Raw genomic sequence first — 17,927 nt, 5'->3', positions numbered from 1 at the left:
AAAAATGCGTGGTTATTTGTGGTTTTCGGGTTGCCTAGTACTGTGATTGGCTCCATCACGACATGTTGAGTTTTGGGTGGTGACATGATTTAAATGTAATTATACACTCTGTCATGTTCTTCATTTGCATATCATATCTCAGTCTTTGTTCATCGTTCATCGCTACGTCACATGTTATTATTGCTTTTTTCATATGTGGAGTTGTTGGGCTGAGTGGTATGAGATTGTGAGCCCTCGAGACATGAGAGGTTGATGACTGAGATATGTCGTAGAGCCGAGTTGATTGGGATTGGGCTGCACGGCGCAGCAGGCCATACTGGCTTTATTATGAGATAAAGCCATATCATGGTATATATGAGATAGATATGAAATATTCAACATAGATATGTTTCTGAAATATGGATTTAGGAGAAACTAGTATGAAAACTACTAGGTTGGAAGAGGTAGATATACCTCAAAACCGAGGTAGATATACCTCAAAACCTTGATTTGTTAAACAAATGCACTATTCCTAAAATCCCTATTAGAACAATCTATGATTATGGATGGTTTGTTAAACTCTCTTCTAAACAACTTGTTAAAATAACTTAGCAATCTTTAGCTTTAAATTCGTCTGAACAGACTATTCGTTTGTTAAACAAGCATGATGTAGATGTTTATAGAAACTAATATAATTATCTGCATATTGGTATGGTTCAAATTGCTTTTAAGCCATTAACCCTTAAAGGGTTACTAGAGATATTTTTGGCTGCTCTCAGAGATGCCAGAAATTTGAATTTTAGACAGTCTCTGATGGGTTCTATTGAATCTACTGTTGCCTACGGCCCAGTATATTTTAATACTCAACCCAATCTGCAATTATCTCTATCTGATGTTAATATACTTGATGCATTAACATTAAATGTGAAAACGCATGGTTATAATTATGCGCCTGGTTCTGAACTTATATGTTTATCGTATAGGATTTATTTTAAATTGCTATCTACGTTAAACCCAAGATGTAAATTATATGATACATCTGATCATACCATATTAGTGGAAACGAATTTTGCAAAGTCTAAGGTCACCACGATGAGACCTATTAAGTGGGAAGAAATTAATTTTCCAACTACATGGACTTTGGATTCGGTTATATCCCCCAATCAGATAACTAATGTTGTCAGTAATACTGAGTATTCTCATATTACTCAAAATACGGATGGAAGGATTTGCATTCAGTTTGATGATAATAGTTCCACTTATAGTAGACAGTCATTTTCTAATAATAGACTGTTACCTGCTACTAGTTCTAATTATAATAGACATTCCTTTACCAATCATAGACTGTTACCTGATATTCAACACATTTCTCCTGTTGAACCAGTCTATGGACCAGCTAGAAATCGTGCTGCATCTCTACACACAATTTCTACTAAAGTAGGTGATAAACCTGTTGAAAGGGTTAAAATTAACCCCAAGACAAATATTGTTCAGGATAGTGATAATATTTTTGATAAGGATATTCCTTCTGCGTCCGAGATGGATTTTGACCAAAATGATATTTAAATGATTCCACACCAAATTGATTTTAGTCCAGGGTCACAAGCTGGAGGTTATATTCAAAAAGAATTTTTCAGTGAAAAATGAAACCGGTTTAAAACTTGGTTTTTTGATACTTATAGTAAAGAAGATTTAAACAATATTTCTCAAGAATTTTATGAAACTTGTGCTTTACATAATCAAATTATGTGTTTTGTTCCTTGGTTTATAACCACATATTTATCACATTTTATAAAAGTTTTAGAAAGATCTTATAAAGACGGGAGTGGAAATATTACTAAAGCCATTTACCCTCCTCAAGCACCTTTTGTTTTACCTAATAATACAGGTATTACTTTTACTGCATTTCAAAAATTTATTGATGAAGATGTTGCTGCAGTTAGCATCGCATAAATTAATAAATTAATTTCTCAAAATAATTATTTGAGCTTATATGTTAAAGTTTTGGGAGAACAGATTAGTTTTCTTGATAAAAAACTTGATGATTTAACAGTTTTGATAAAAGAAATGAGTACTAGCAAGAAAATAACTGATATTGCCTCTACTTCAGGAAGCAAATCAGAACCTCAAATTGTTTTTACTCATATTCAAAGACCTCCTGAGATTCAGGATTTTAAATTTAAATCTTTAAATGATTTAGAAGAACTTCTTGATAAAAAGTTATCCGGTTTGAATATCAAACCCATTGATTTATCAAAAGATTTTGCTGATAAATTAGATACTACTTTTGACTATAAAAAGGATGTTTTGTCAGAGTTTAATAAACTCAGAAGTTACCCCAAAAAGAATAGTAAGTTTGCAGATAGCGGATACGCTGATAAACCCAGAATGCAAACTTATTATTATAACCGTCCAACTCCTCAAGATGTTTTAATAGAGGAACGTGATTGGAATCAGACTAATACATCTTACAGTGGTTCCGAAATTTACGAATGGAATCTTGATGGATTAACTGATAGACAATTGACTATTCTTGTACATAGAATGCTTATGTATGCAACTATCTGTAAAAGTGTGAAAAATACAGATAGAAATATTTGCAGAATGATTGCTACAGGTTTTACTGGCCAACTTCGTGGTTGGTGGGACAATTATTTGACTATCGAAGAAAGAGCAATAGTTATTAATGCTCAAGCCACTGAAGAAGGAGTTGATAACTTAGGAATGACCCTAGTGGCAAATAGAGAAGATGTTGTTTATACTCTTATTCTTACTATATTAGAACACTTCAACGGTAGATTTACCAACCAAAATGAGACTGTCCGTACTCTCCTTAATGGCCTTAGATGTAAGACCTTAGGTGAGTTTAGATGGTATAAAGATACTTTTATGAGTAGAGTGATGGAACTAACAGAAAATAAGCTTGAACATTGGAAAGCTAAGTTCATAGATGGCCTTCCCTCTTTATTTGCTGAAAGAGTTAGAAAGATTTTAAGAGGTAGTTATGGTGAAATTTCATACAGAGACTATACCTATGGTAAGTTGATAGGAATTTGCACACAGGAAGGGTTAAACCTGTGCAATGAATTAAGATTGTCCAGACAGCTTAAAATGGATAAGCTTAAGGAAAAAAACCAATTAGGGGACTTTTGCACCCAGTTCAGTTTACCCGAGACTTCTACTCATAAGAAGAAGAAACATAAGTATCATAGATACCCCAATCAAGACAGTCCTTATAGGATAAAGAGACCTAGATATAGATCCAAAGAGGAACGAGAAGCTAAGAAAGCCTATCGCAAGTCTACTAGATTTACCAAAAATAGGTCTAAGAGAGATCTTGCTGACATTAAGTGTTACAAGTGTGGTAAATTTGGCCATATAGCCCCGAATTGTAAGCTTCAAAAGCTGAAAACCTTAGGACTAGACGATTAGTTACGTGATAAGGTTTATGGTTTGTTATACACTTTTGGATCAGAATCTGATTATTATTCTGAGTCAGAATCCGAAGCTGAAATAGATTTACTTGATTTATCTGATAGTGATAAAAATATTGATAATACTTGTACAACTTGCAAAGGTAATACATGTACTTGTGATGATGATGAATTTTATAAATTGCAATCACAGTTTCAAGATTTGAACATGAAAACTATTACATATGATAATGTAATAGAACTTTTAAAAGAAGTTACTGATGAAAAACTTCGTGAAAAAATTATTAATTTGGCTGCTAGTTCAAGTTCTAATTCAAGTCCTAAGTTTGCAAAACCTTTTGAAAAAGAATTTGAATATTCCCCGCCTTATTCTTTACTAGAGGTTAATAACCGTCTTTTAAATAAAAATACAACTCCAGCAAGAGATTCTGCTTTCGATGATTTAAAGATTGAAGTTGAAAACTTGAAATGAGAGATCAAATCTCTTAAACAAAATCAAATGATTTGTGATCGTAGGATTACTCAGATTGAGAAAATCAATTCTCCAGCTGAGAAATCTAATGATAAAAACAAAGGTATTTCTGAAAATGATATTGAAGAAAAACCTATTAGTTTTAATCCTAAACATGATATGTTTTTAGGAATGATGCAAATTATTACTGCTCATAAATGGTATATCAAATGTACTATTCTAATTGATAATAGTTTTTCTATTACAAATATTGCCATGATTGATAGTGGAGCAGATGTTAGCTGCATTCAAGAAGGTTTAATACCTACAAAATATTTTCAAAAAACTACTCATATGGTTAGACCTGCATCCGGACATGCTTTAGATATAAAGTATAAATTGCCTAATACGGGTATCTGTCAGAATAAAGTCTGTATTCCCCATTTCTTTTTCTTGGTTAAAAACCAGTTATACCCTCCAATTATACTTGGAACACCATTTATTAACGCAATTTATCCTTTTACTAGCATAGACTCGAAAGGTTTTACTGCTACTTATAAGGATAAAGAGATAAGTTATACTTTTGTTACAGATCCAGTAACTAGAGATATTAATGCTTTAATTGATATGAAGCAGAAATATATTAATTCTTTGCAGTTAGAATTGTTTAGTATGTACTTTGAATTCTACTAAAGTACAGGAAAAGATCAAATTGATCTCCGAAAGTATTGCTATTGATATTTGTGCAGAACATTCTAGTGCTTTTTGGAATAGAAAAAAGCATATTGTAACTCTGCCTTATGAAGATAATTTCTCTGAGGATGATATTCCTACTAAATCTAGACCTTGTCAGATGAACGCAGAATTAGTGAAATTCTGCAAAAAGGAGATTGATAACTTGTTACAAAAGGGTTTGATAAAACCCTCAAAGTCTCCTTGGTCTTGCACAGCTTTTTATGTTAATAACGCAGCTGAAAAGGAACGTGGTATTCTTAGATTAGTCATTAATTATAAATCCTTGAATAAATATTTGAAGTGGGTTAGGTATCCTATTCCCAATAAAAGAGATTTATTGTCAAGGTTATATGATGCCAATATATTTTCAAAATTTGATTTAAAATTTGAATATTGGCAGATTCAAATATTTAAAGAGCATACTTATAGAACTGCTTTTAATATTCTATTTAGGCAATACGAATGGAATGTTATGCCTTTTGGTTTGAAGAATGCCCCTTCTGAATTCCAAAAAATTATGAATGATATTTTCAACCTCTATCTAGACTTTATTATTGTTTATATCGATGACATTTTGGTATTTTCCAAAACACTTGAAATGCATATTAAGCATTTAGATATTTTTAAAAGAATTGTTATTCAAAATGGTTTGGTTATCTCAAAATAAAAAATGAGTTTATTCCAAACTAACATTCGATTCTTAGGACATTATATTTGTCAAGGAAAGATTACTTCTATTCAAAGATCGATCGATTTTGCTTCAAAATTTCCTGATGTTATTACTGATAGAACCCAGTTACAAATATTTTTGGGAAGTTTAAATTATATATTACCTTTTTATAAAGATTTGTCGCGTGATTTAGCCCACTTATATGATAGGCTAAAAAAGGATTATAAAAATCCTTGGACTGATAGTCATACTGCTTTGGTTAAGAATATTAAGCAACGTGCTAAATCTTTACCTTGCTTGACCCTTGCTAATCCTGCATAGTAAAAGATTATCGAGACAGATGCATCTAATATTGGTTACGGAGGGATTTTGAAACAGATAAATCCCAATAATAAGCATGAATATCTGATTAGATTCTACTCTGGTAAATGGTCTGAAGCCCAGCGAAAATACGCCACTGTGGCACATGAAATGTTAACCATAGTAAAATGTAAAAATTTTAAGATGATTTATACAATCAAAGGTTTTTGATAAAAAATGACGCACAATCTGTTAAATATATGTTTAACAAAGACTTTAAACATGATGCCTCGAAAATGATATTTACAAGATGGCAGGCTCAATTAGCCCCTTTTGATTTTGAAATACAATATAAAAAGGGAATTGATAATTCTCTGCCGGATTTCTTATCTCATGAATATTTATAGGATGGAACCCCCTGGGGTAGGGAAAGAGGTAGAGGTTGGGGAAGATCATCCCCACAGTCCAGAGGAAGATCATCACCTTCAGGATCGTCATACGGATCCACATCAAACTCTCCAGTTATACAAATGGGAAGAAAGAGTTTAACCAATGAGAGGATATCTCTCAGAGAAGAATCATCGATCGGACCATCCGTCCATCTGGAAGATATTCCAGAAGATAATCCGTTATACGCACATTTGCAGGCATATTTGACTGCTCAAAAACAGAAAGATATTTCTGCTAAGCAAAGTGATTCTTTTGCTTCCATTACAAAAGATGACAATGATGATATCAAGTCATATGAGAAAGTGTCTAAAAAAGAAATGATATTTCTTTTAGAAAATTCTGATATTCAGAGAAAATAAGAGCCGTGGAAGATATTCCAAAGGTATTTGATAAATGGATTATATTATTCGGGTGAGTCATACAAAACCCGCTCTTATTATGAAACAATACTCACCAGTACTGGCAGTGCAGAGTTTCAGCACTTTTCTGGATATAGCACAAATGAGAACGTTTATAACTTCTCGAAAATTATAATTAAACAGATTATATCTGTTGAAGACTGGGGTATATCCACAATGAAAGAAAGGCAGATAAGCCTTAACAAATCTCGAATGAATTTCACCTATTGGGATTATATCCAGGCATTTGATAAAGTGTTATACTACAATAATGATCGACACAAGCATACTTGGTTTATTAAAGTATGTGCAAAGATATTTGCAGAGGCTATTCCTAATTAGTTTCTAAACTGGTGGTCATACCACGGTCCGACAGTAAAAATTTTACCTGATCCATTTCTCATGTTATATAAAGAATGGATAAAAATTTCCCCTTTTATAAACAATTTATATCACACAGATCATATCTGTTACCCAGAAAAAATTGACCAAATTTCTTTCTTTCTGGAATTCTCTATTTCCTGGATTCATAAATAGACTCCGGAAGTCGGATTCACCGAAGAACAAGTCCCGTGCTTATACAGGACCTTTTACAACAACTTTTGGGATAAACTAATGAAAAAGGATCCCAAAACAAAGACATTATATGGTCAAGAGCTCTTGGATTCCATGAAAACGAAAATCCAAGAATATTCTAGCAAACCTCAGAAAGAGGTGATTGATGATAGCTCAGTGCGGCATATTGCCAGAAAGATCTCCTTTCAGGAAGGAGATAAAGAAGAAATGATTAGCAACTACTTGGAAGAAGTCAGAAGAAATTTACTTCATTATATTAATCAATATGAAAAATCAGACACTTCTATGCAGAGTGAAACCAGCAACGATGATATCGCTGAAGATTCTCAACCCTTTGAATCAGAGAAAATACTATCTGATGAAGATTTGCAGAATGCGGAAGAATTCCTCCGCAAAATGAAAGAATCAGACAAAAGACCAGCAAAGTGAAACAACTGGACCCCACAAACAACAGTGAAGTCGCCGGACCCACAGCACAGTGAAGCCGCCGGACCCCACTCAAACAGTAGATACACTGTTCATTAACAGTAGATACACTGTTCATCAACAGTAGAAATACTATTTTGTATAGTAAAAATACTGTAACAGGGACCCACGGGACCCACTTTTTACTGTTCATAGATTCTTTTCTTTTTTATTTATACGTTTCATTCGTTCAGAAGAAGAAGAAGCGAACGGAGACCCTCTCTCTCTAGAATTCTCTCTCTCTCTCTCTCTTCAAAGTGTAATTAAGAGTTTGTAGTTTGTTGATTGTAACAAGAAGAACAAGTAAATAAAGTTTTCAGTTCTTCATCTTCAGGCCTTGCATCCCGGCCAAAAGCTACTGATTTCTTTCTTAGTTAGTTTTTCTTCTAGTCTCTCCTCTCTGGCCGTGACGATGTCCGGCTAAGAGACTTCATATCTATGTTGAGTATCTAACTTCTCTCCTATATAAACCATGAAAGAGACGGCATCTATTTAAATATAAATGAACTTTATATATAGAGTTTTGACTTGGTGTCAAGATGGTTGGTACAGTCTAATATAATACTGCTCTTATTGGCTTTGCCTTAGTGGCTTCGTCTAGCCAGCCGTGAACCTCAGCCCGATTATGGAGTTAAAAAGGGCATCTTCTTTCATGGTTAGAACTGCTAGATACATGGACTCAATAAAAGTATGTATTATATTACGACAGACCCCTTGCTTGAGTAAAGGTTATAACCTTCCATACAGTCATTAAACTACATATAAAATTCAAGTATATTTCAATTCTTATATCCTTACTGATTGTGCGGATTACTGCCAGTCTTTAAATATAAGGGTACTGAATTAGCTAGATTAAGAATTCTCAAATATGTTAAAATAGAAATCTTTAACTGGTGGAAACCTCGGTGGACATATAAAAGTCAGCAGAGGTGCGAAACAATTCCAGTTCCCGGTCAAACAGTAATTTTTGTTTTAGCTTAGTTGAGAAGGCTGTGCGGATTACCGCCCGCCACTTGATCCTGTTATAATGGTATCAGAGCCTAGGTACTTTCATGGTATATATGAGATAGATATGAAATATTCGACATAGATATGTTTCTGAAATATGAATTTAGGAGAAACTAGCATGAAAAGTTATATTATTATTATTATTATTATTATTATTATTATTATTATTATTATTATTATTATTATTATTATTATTATTAGTGTAGGCAGACGGTAGTCCGCACGGCCATCTCAATCTAGCTATTTGGAATTAACTAATTTAGTCAGTCCGAGAGATCACCGGATTAACAGGAACTGGAATTGTTTCGCACCTCAGCTGACTTTTATATGTCCACTGAGGTTTCCACCAGTTAAAGATCTCTTATAGACTTTCTAAGTAGCTAATTCAGTATCCTTACGTTTAAAGACTGGCGGTAATCCGCACGACCAGTAAAGATAAGAGTCAAAATATATAAGAATTGTTTATATATTTTGATGACTATATGGAAGGTTCAACCTTTTACTCAAGCAAGGGGTCTGTCTTAATATAATACATACTCTCATTGAGCCCATGTATCTAGCAATTCTAACCGTGAAAGAAGATGCCCTTTTCAACTCCATTTAACGGGCTAAGGTTCACGGCTGGCTAGACGGAGCCACTAAGGCAAAGCCAATAAAAGTAATGCTATATTAGACTGTACCACCATCTCGAAACCAAGTCAAGAAACTATATATAAAATTTATTTATATTTTGATAGAGGCCAGATCTTTCATAGTTTATATAGGAGAGAAGTTAGATATTCAACATAGATATGAAGTCTCTTAGCCGGACATAGTCACGACCAGAGAGGAGAGACTAGAAGAAATACTATAAGTAAGAATAAATACCTTATGAGGCCGGGATGCAAGGCCTGAGTACGAAGAACTTGAGATTTTATTTACTTGATCTTCGATTACAAAGTAGTACTTACAAACTTACAATAGAGAGAAAGAGAGAGAGAGAGAGAGAGAGAGAGAGAGAGAGAGAGATTTAAGAGAGAGAGAGAGAGAGAGTTTTTCGGCTTCCTCTTCTCTCTGAACGAATGAACCTATAAATAGAAAAAGGAAAAGAATCTTTAAACATTAAAAAGGGTCCCACTGGGTCCCTTGTATAGTGTTTCTACTGTATAAAATAGTGTTTCTACTGTTGATGAACAGTGTTTCTACTAGCGACTGGGGTCCGGCGGCTTCACTGTGCTGTGGGGTCCGGCGGCTTCACTGTGCTGGTCGTTTTTCTAATTCTTTTATTTTGCGGAGGAATTCTTCCGCATCTTGTAAGGCTTCATCAGATAATATCTTCTCTGATTCAATAGGTTGAGAGTCATCTGTGATATCATCGTTGCTGGTCTCACTTTGCATTGAAGTGTCTGATTTCTCATATTGATTGATAGAACGAAGCAAATTTTTTTTTTTACTTCTTCCAAATATTCATTAATCATTTCTTCTTTATTCCCTTCTTGAAAGGAGATCTTTCTGGCAATGTGCTGCACTGAGCTATCGTCAATTTTTTTTATTTCTGAGGGTTGCTGGAATATTTTTGGATTTTTATTTTAATGGAATTCAAGAGTTCTTGACCGTATAACGTCTTTATTTTAGGATCCTTTTTCATCAGTTTATCCCAGAAATAAAAGGTTCTGTATAAAAAAAAAATTTGTTCCTCGGTGAATCCTATTTCCAGAGTCCATTTATGAATTCAAGAAATAGAGAATTCTAGGAAGAAATATATCTATCAATCTTTTCTAAGTAACAGATATGATCAGTGTGGTATAACTCATTTAGAACTGGTGAAACTTTCGTCCATTCTTTGTATAACATAAGAAATGGCTCGGGTAATATCTTTATTGTCGGACCGTGGTATGACCACCAGTTTAAAAACCAATTAGGAATAGATTTTGCAAATATCTTTGCACACACTTTTATGAACCAAGTGTGCTTATGTTTATCATTATTGTAATAGAGCACTTTATCAACGGCCTGGATATAATCCCAATAGGTAAAATTTATACGGGACTTGTTAAGGCTTATCTGCCTTTCTTTCATTATGGATATTTTCCAGTCTTCAACGGATATAATCTATTTGATGATGATTTTCGAGAAGTTATAAACATTTTCGTCTGTGCTATAACCAGAAAAGTGCTGAAATTCTGCACTGCCTGTACTTGTAAGAATAGTTTCATAATAAGAACGGGTTTTGTATGACTCAACCGGATAATATAATCCATTTATTAAGTATCTCTGGAATATCTTCCAGGGTTCATCTTTTCTTTGTATCTCAGAATTCTCCAAAAAAAATATCATTTCTTTTTTAGGTAATTTTTCATAGGACTTGATATCATCATTGTCCTCTTTTGTAATTGAAGCAAAAGTATCACTTCGCTTTTGAGCAGTCAAATATGCCTGTAAATGTGCGTATAATAGACTGTCTTTTGGAATATCTTCCAGGTGAATGGATGGTCCTATCATTGAGGATTCGCCTCTAAGAGATATCTTCTCATTAGTCAAGCTTCTTCTTCCCATTTGTATAACTGGGGAGTTTGATGTGGATCCGTATGACGATCCTGAAGGCGATGTCCTTCCTTGGGAATGTGGGGATGATCTTCCCCTTCCTCTACCTCTACCTCTGCCCCATGGGGGTTCCATCCTGCAAATATTCACGAGATAAGAAATCTGGCAGAGAGTTATCAATTCCCTTTTTGTATTGAATTTTGAAATCAAAGGGGGCTAATTGAGCCTGCCATCTTGCAAATATCATTTTTGAGGCATCATGTTTAAAATCTTTGTTAAACATATATTTAACAGATTGTGCGTCAGTTTTTATCAAAAACTTTTGATTGTATAAATCATCTTGGAATTTTAAAACACATTTAATTATGGTTAACATTTCATGAGCCACAGTAGCGTATTTTTGTTCTGGATTTCAGACCATTTTCCAGAGTAAAATCTAATCAAGTATTCATGATTATTATTTGGATTTATCTGTTTCAAAATCCCTCCGTAACCAATGTTAGACGCATCTGTCTCGACAATCTTTTGTCATGTAGGATTAGCAAGGGTTAAACAAGGTAAAGATTTAACACGTTGTTCAATATTTTTAACTAAAATAGTATGACTATTAGTCCAAGGGTTTTTATAATCCTTTTTTAACCTATCATATAAGGGAGCTAAATCACGAGACAAATATTTATAAAAAGGTGATATATAATTTAAACTTCCTAAAAATCTTTGTAACTGAGTTCTATCAGTAATAATATCGGGAAAATTTGAAGCAAAATCAATAGATCTTTGAATCGGAGTTATTTTTCCTTAACAGATATAATGTCCTAAAAATCGAATATTAGTTTGGAATAAACTCATTTTTTGTTTTGAAATAACCAAACCATTTTGTATAACAATTCTTTTAAAAATATCTAAATGCTTAATATGCATTTCAAATGTTTTGGAGAATATCAAAATGTCATCAATATAAACAATGATAAAATCCAGATATGGATTAAATATATCATTCATGATTTTTTGAAATTCAGAAGAGGCATTCTTTAAACCAAAAGGCATAACATTCCATTCATATTGCCCAAATGGAACATTAAAAGCAGTTCTATAAGTATGCTCTTTAAATATTTGAATTTACCAATAACCAGATTTTAAATCAAACTTAAAAAATATATTGGCATCATATAATCTTGACAATAAATCCTTTTTATTGGGAATTGGATATCTTATCCATTTTAAAAACTTATTTAACGGTTTATAATTAATAACCAATCTAGGAATACCACGTTCTTTTTTAGCAGCATTATTAACATAAAAAGCTGTGCAAGACCAAGGGGATTTTGAGGGTTTTATCAAATTCTTTTGTAACAAGTTATCAATCTCTTTTTTGCAGAATTCTAATAATTCGGCGTTCATCTGACAAGGTCGAGATTTTGTAGAAATATCATCTTCAGAGAAATTATCTTCATATGGAAGAGAGACAATATACTTTTTTCTATTCCAAAAAGCACTGGGATGCTCAGCACAAATATCAATAGCAATATTTTCGAAAATTAATTTAATCTTTTCCTGCACTTTTATAGAATTCAAAGTATCAAATATATTCATACTGAATAATTTTAATTGTAATGAATCAATATGTCTTTGCTTCATATCAATTAAATAATTTATATCTCTAGTTACTGGATCTGTAACAAAAGTATAACTAATCTTTTTATCCTTATAACTAGCTGTAAAACCTTTTGAGTTTATGCTAGTTAAAGGATAAATAACATTAATAAAAGGTGTTCCAAGTATAATTGGAGGGTATAACTGATTTTTAACCAAGAAAAAGAAGTGAGGAATGCAGACTTTATTCTGACAAATACCAGTATTAGGTAATTTAACTCTATGTCTAAAGCATGTCCTGAAGAAGACTTTACCATATGAGTAGTTTTTTGAAAATATTTAGTAGGTACTAAACCTTCATGAATGCAGCTAACATCAGCTCCACTATCAATCATAGTAATATTTGTGATAGAAAAACTATTATCAATTAGAATAGTACATTTAATATACCATCTATGAGCAGTAACAATTTGCATCATTCCCAAAAACATATCATGTTGAGAATCAATTTTAATAGATTTTTCTTCAATATCATTTTCAGAAATACCTTTGTTTTTATCGTCAGATTTCTCAGCTGGAGAATTGATTTTCTCAATCTGAGTAATCCTATGATCACAAATCATTTGATTTTGTTTAAGAGATTTGATCTCTCTTTTCAAGTTTTTAACTTCAACTTTTAAATCATCGAAAGAAGAATTTCTTGCTGGAGTTGTACTTTTATTTAAAAGATGGTTATTAACCTCTAATAAAGAATAAGGAGCAGAATATTCAAATTTCTTTTTTGAGTTTTCAAAAGGTTTTGAAGAACTTGAACTAGTACTTGTAGCCAAATTTATAATTTTTTCACGAAGTTTATCATCAGTAACTTCTTTTAAAAGTTCTATTACATTATCAGATGTAATAGTTTTCATGTTCAAATCTTGGAACTGAGATTGCAATTTATAAAATTCATCATCATCACAGGTACATGTATTACCTCTGCAAGCTGTACAAGTATTATTAATATTTTTATCACTATCAGATAAATCAAGTAAATCTACTTCAATTTCAGATTCTGACTCAGAATAATAATAATCAGATTCTGATCCAGAGGTGTATAATAAACCATAAACCTTATCACGTAACTCTTCTTCTAGTTCTAAGGTTTTTAGCTTTTGAAGCTTACAATTTGAAGCTATATGGCCAAATTTTTCACATTTATAACACTTAATATCAGCAAGATCTCGCTTGGACCTATTTTTCGTAAATCCAGTAGACTTGCGATGGGCTTTGTTAGCATCACGCTCTTCTTTGGACCTATATCTTGATCTCTTTTTCTTATAAGGACTGTCTGGGTTAGGGTATCTATGATACTTGTGTTTCTTCTTCTTATGAATAGAAGTCTCAGGTAAACTGAACTGGGTGCAAAAGTCTCCTAACTGATTTTTCTCCTTAAGCTTATCTATCTTAAGCTGTCTGGAGAATTTTAACTCATTGCACAAGTTTAATCCTTCTTGTATGCATATTCCTATCAATTTTCCATAGATATAATCTTTGTATAAAATTTCACCATAGCTACCCCTTAGATTTTTTCTAACTCTTTCAACAAATAAGGAGGGAAGGCCATCTATAAATTTAGCTTTCGAATGTTCATACTTATTTTCGGGTAATTTCATTACTCTACTCATAAAATTATCTTTATACCATCTAAACTCGCTTAAGGTCCTACATCTAAGGCCATTTAGCAGAGTACGGACAATCTCGTTCTGATTGGTAAATCTACCATTGAAATGTTCTAATATGGTAAGAACAAGGGTGTAAACAACATCTTCTCTATTTTTCACTAGAGCCATGCCTAAATTATCAACTCTTTCGTCAGTGGCTATTGCATTAATAATCATTTCCTTTTCATCAGCAGTTAAATAATTATCCCACCAGCCACGAAGCTGGCCAGTAAAACCTGCAACAATCATTTTGCAAATAGTTCTATCTATATTTTTCACACTTTTACAGATAGTTGCATACATAAGCATTCTATGCACAAGAATAGTTAATTGTCTATCAGTCAAACTATCAAGATTCCATTCATGAATTTTGGAACCACTATAAGACGTATTAGTCTGATTCCAATCACGTTCCTCTATTAAAACATCTTGAGGAGTAGGACGATTATAATAATAAGTTTGCATTCTGGGTTTATCAGCATACTTACTATTCTTTTTGGGATAACCTCTGAGTTTATTAAACTCTGACCAAACTTCATTTTTATAATCAAAAGTGGTATCTAATTTATCAGCAAAATCTTTTGATAAATCAATAGGTTTGATATTTAAACCAGATAACTTTCTATCAAGAAGTTCTTCTAAATCATTTAAAGATTTAAATTTAAAATCCTGAATCTCAGGGTGTCTTTGAACATGAGTACGAACAATTTGAGGTTCTGATTTGCTTCCAGACGTAGAGGCAATATCAGTTGTCTTCTTGCTAGTACTCATATCTTTTATCAAAACAGTTAATTCATCAAGTTTTTTATTAAGAAAACTGATTTGTTCACCCAAAACTTTAACATATAAACTCAAATAATTATTTTGAGAAATCAAATTATTAATTTCTGCGATTCTGACTGCAGCAACATCTTCATCAATAAATTTTTGAAATGCAGTAAATGTAATACCTGTATTATTTGGTAAAACAAAAGGTGCTTGAGGAGGGTATATGGCTTTAGTAATATTGCCACTTTCATATTTATAAGATCTTTCTAAAACTTTTATATAAAGCGGTAAATAAGTGGTTATAAACCAAGGAACAAAATACATAATTTAATTATGTAAAGCACAAGTTTCATAAAACTCTTGAGAAATATTATTTAAATCCTCTTTACTATAAGTATCAAAAAACCAAGTTTTAAACCGGTTCCATTTATTATAAAAAAATTCTTTTTGAATATACTTTCTTGCTTGTGACCCTGGACTAAAATCTATTTGGTGTGGGATCATTAAACATCATTGGGGTTGAAATCCATTTCGGATGCAGGAGGAATATCCTTATCAGAAATATTATCACTATCCTGAACAATATTTATTTGGGGGTTAATCTTAACCCTTTCAACTGGCTTATCACCTATTTTGATAGAAATTGTATGTAAAGATGCAGCACGATTTCTAGTTGGTCTATAGATTGGTTCAACAGGTGAAATATGTTGAATATCAGGCAGCAGTCTATGATTAGTAAATGAATGCCTATTATAACTAGGACTAATAACAGGCAAAAGTCTATTATTAGAAAATGGCTGCCTATTATAAGTGGAACTATTTTCATCAAATTGAATACAAATCCTACCATCCGGATTTTGAGTAATATGAGAATATTCCGTATTACTGACAGCATTAGTAATCTGACTAGGGGATATAACCGAATCCAAAGTCCAAGTAGTCGAAAAATTAATTTCTTCCCACTTAATAGGTCTCCTCGTGGTGACCTTAGACTTTGCAAAATTAGTTTCCACTAATATAGTCTGATCGGATGTATCATATAGTTTACATCTGGGGTTTAACGTAGATAGTAATTTAAAATAAATTCTATATGATAAACATATAAGTTCAGATATAGGCGCATAATTATAACCATGCGTTTTCATATTTAATGTCAAGGCATCAAGTATATTAACATCAGATAGAGATAATTGAAGATTGGGTTGAGTATTAAAATATACTAGACCGTAAGCCACAGTAGATTCAATATAACCCATCAGAGACTGTCTAAAATTCAGATTTCTAGCATCTCTGAGAGCAGCTAAAAACGTCTCTAGTAACCTTTTAAGGGTTAATGACTTAAAAGCAATTTGAACCATACCAACATGCAGATAATTATACTGATTTTTATATAAATCTACATCATGCTTGTTTAACAAACGAATAGTCTGTTCAGACGAATTTAAAGCTAAAGATTGCTCAGTAGTTTTAACTAGTTGTTTTGAAGAAAGTTTATCAAACCATCCATAATCATAAATTGTTTTAATAGGGATTTTAGGAATTGTCCATTTGTTCAACAAATCAAGGTTTTGAGGTATATCTACCTCTTCAAGTCTAGTATTTTTCATACTAGTTTCTCCTAAATTCATAATAAGAATAACATATCTATGTCGAATACTTCAGATCTATCTCATATATACCATGAAAGTTCCTAGGCTATGATACCATTTAACAGTAGACTGTTTTTTTTTATTTTATTATTATTATTATTATTATTATAATAATAATAATAATAATAATAATAATAATAATAATAATAATAATTATTATTATTATTATTATTATTATTATTATTATTATTATTATTATTATTATTATTATTATTATTATTATTATTATTATTATTATTATTATTATTATTATTATTATTATTATTATTATTATTATTATTATTATTATTGTGGATCGGGTTACATGCCGCAGTAGGCTTTATTATTGTGGACCGGACTGCATGCCGCAGCAGGCCTTATAGGCTTTTGATTAGCGCTTGGACAGGACCCGCCCCTCCGGAGTCTGACATACCAGCAATGAGCACATGTATAATGATATATATACACGTGTTTTGGTGAGGGACTTATGAGCGAGACACCCATACAGTGCTGAGTGATAGTGTGTGTGTGTGTGTGTGTGTGTGATATGAAGTGGGCATTTGAGACAGACAACTTGAGTGTGTCGAGGGTGAGAATACCTGGGGATATCACCGTGAAATCATTCATTTGACATGCATACTTGGCATGTAGGCATATATATATGCATTTTTCCTCTTGTTAGACGGAACTGTGACATTCATGATTTGACATGTAGGCATAGAGATATATATTTCTCACGCTAGACGGTATATGGTAATTGATAACTTGACATGTATATTGATATGTAGGCATAGAGATATATATTTCTCATGCTAGACGGTATATGGTAATTGATAACTTGACATGTATATTGATATGTAGGCATAGAGATGTTAATTGATAACTTGACATGTATATTGATATGTAGGCATAGAGATGTACTATCCTCATGCTAATTGGTAAACGAAAATTCTTATCTTGTGTTTTGAATTGGAAATACAGTTCTATTGTTAAACTCATGTTTAGATGATTTTCAGTTGTAATATCTGGACTTGACTGTTATACCTGGAAAACATGACTACTTTTTCGTAACTGTGAGCGAGTTGAGCATAATATCTTTTGAGTTATTACTTTTACTGCATCCATTATATTATTATGAGTTAATATTGGCTATTGATGTTGGACACTGACCTTTTTCTGAGCTCGTCACTGCTTTGTACTCATACTACACTTCTGCACCTTGCGTGCAGATTCTGGAGCTGATGTT

This window comes from Nicotiana tomentosiformis, chromosome 5, assembly GCF_000390325.3.
Source record: "Nicotiana tomentosiformis chromosome 5, ASM39032v3, whole genome shotgun sequence".
Lineage (NCBI taxonomy): Eukaryota > Viridiplantae > Streptophyta > Magnoliopsida > Solanales > Solanaceae > Nicotiana > Nicotiana tomentosiformis.
The sequence above is the reverse complement of the archived record's forward strand: the minus strand, read 5'-3'. Positions refer to the sequence as shown.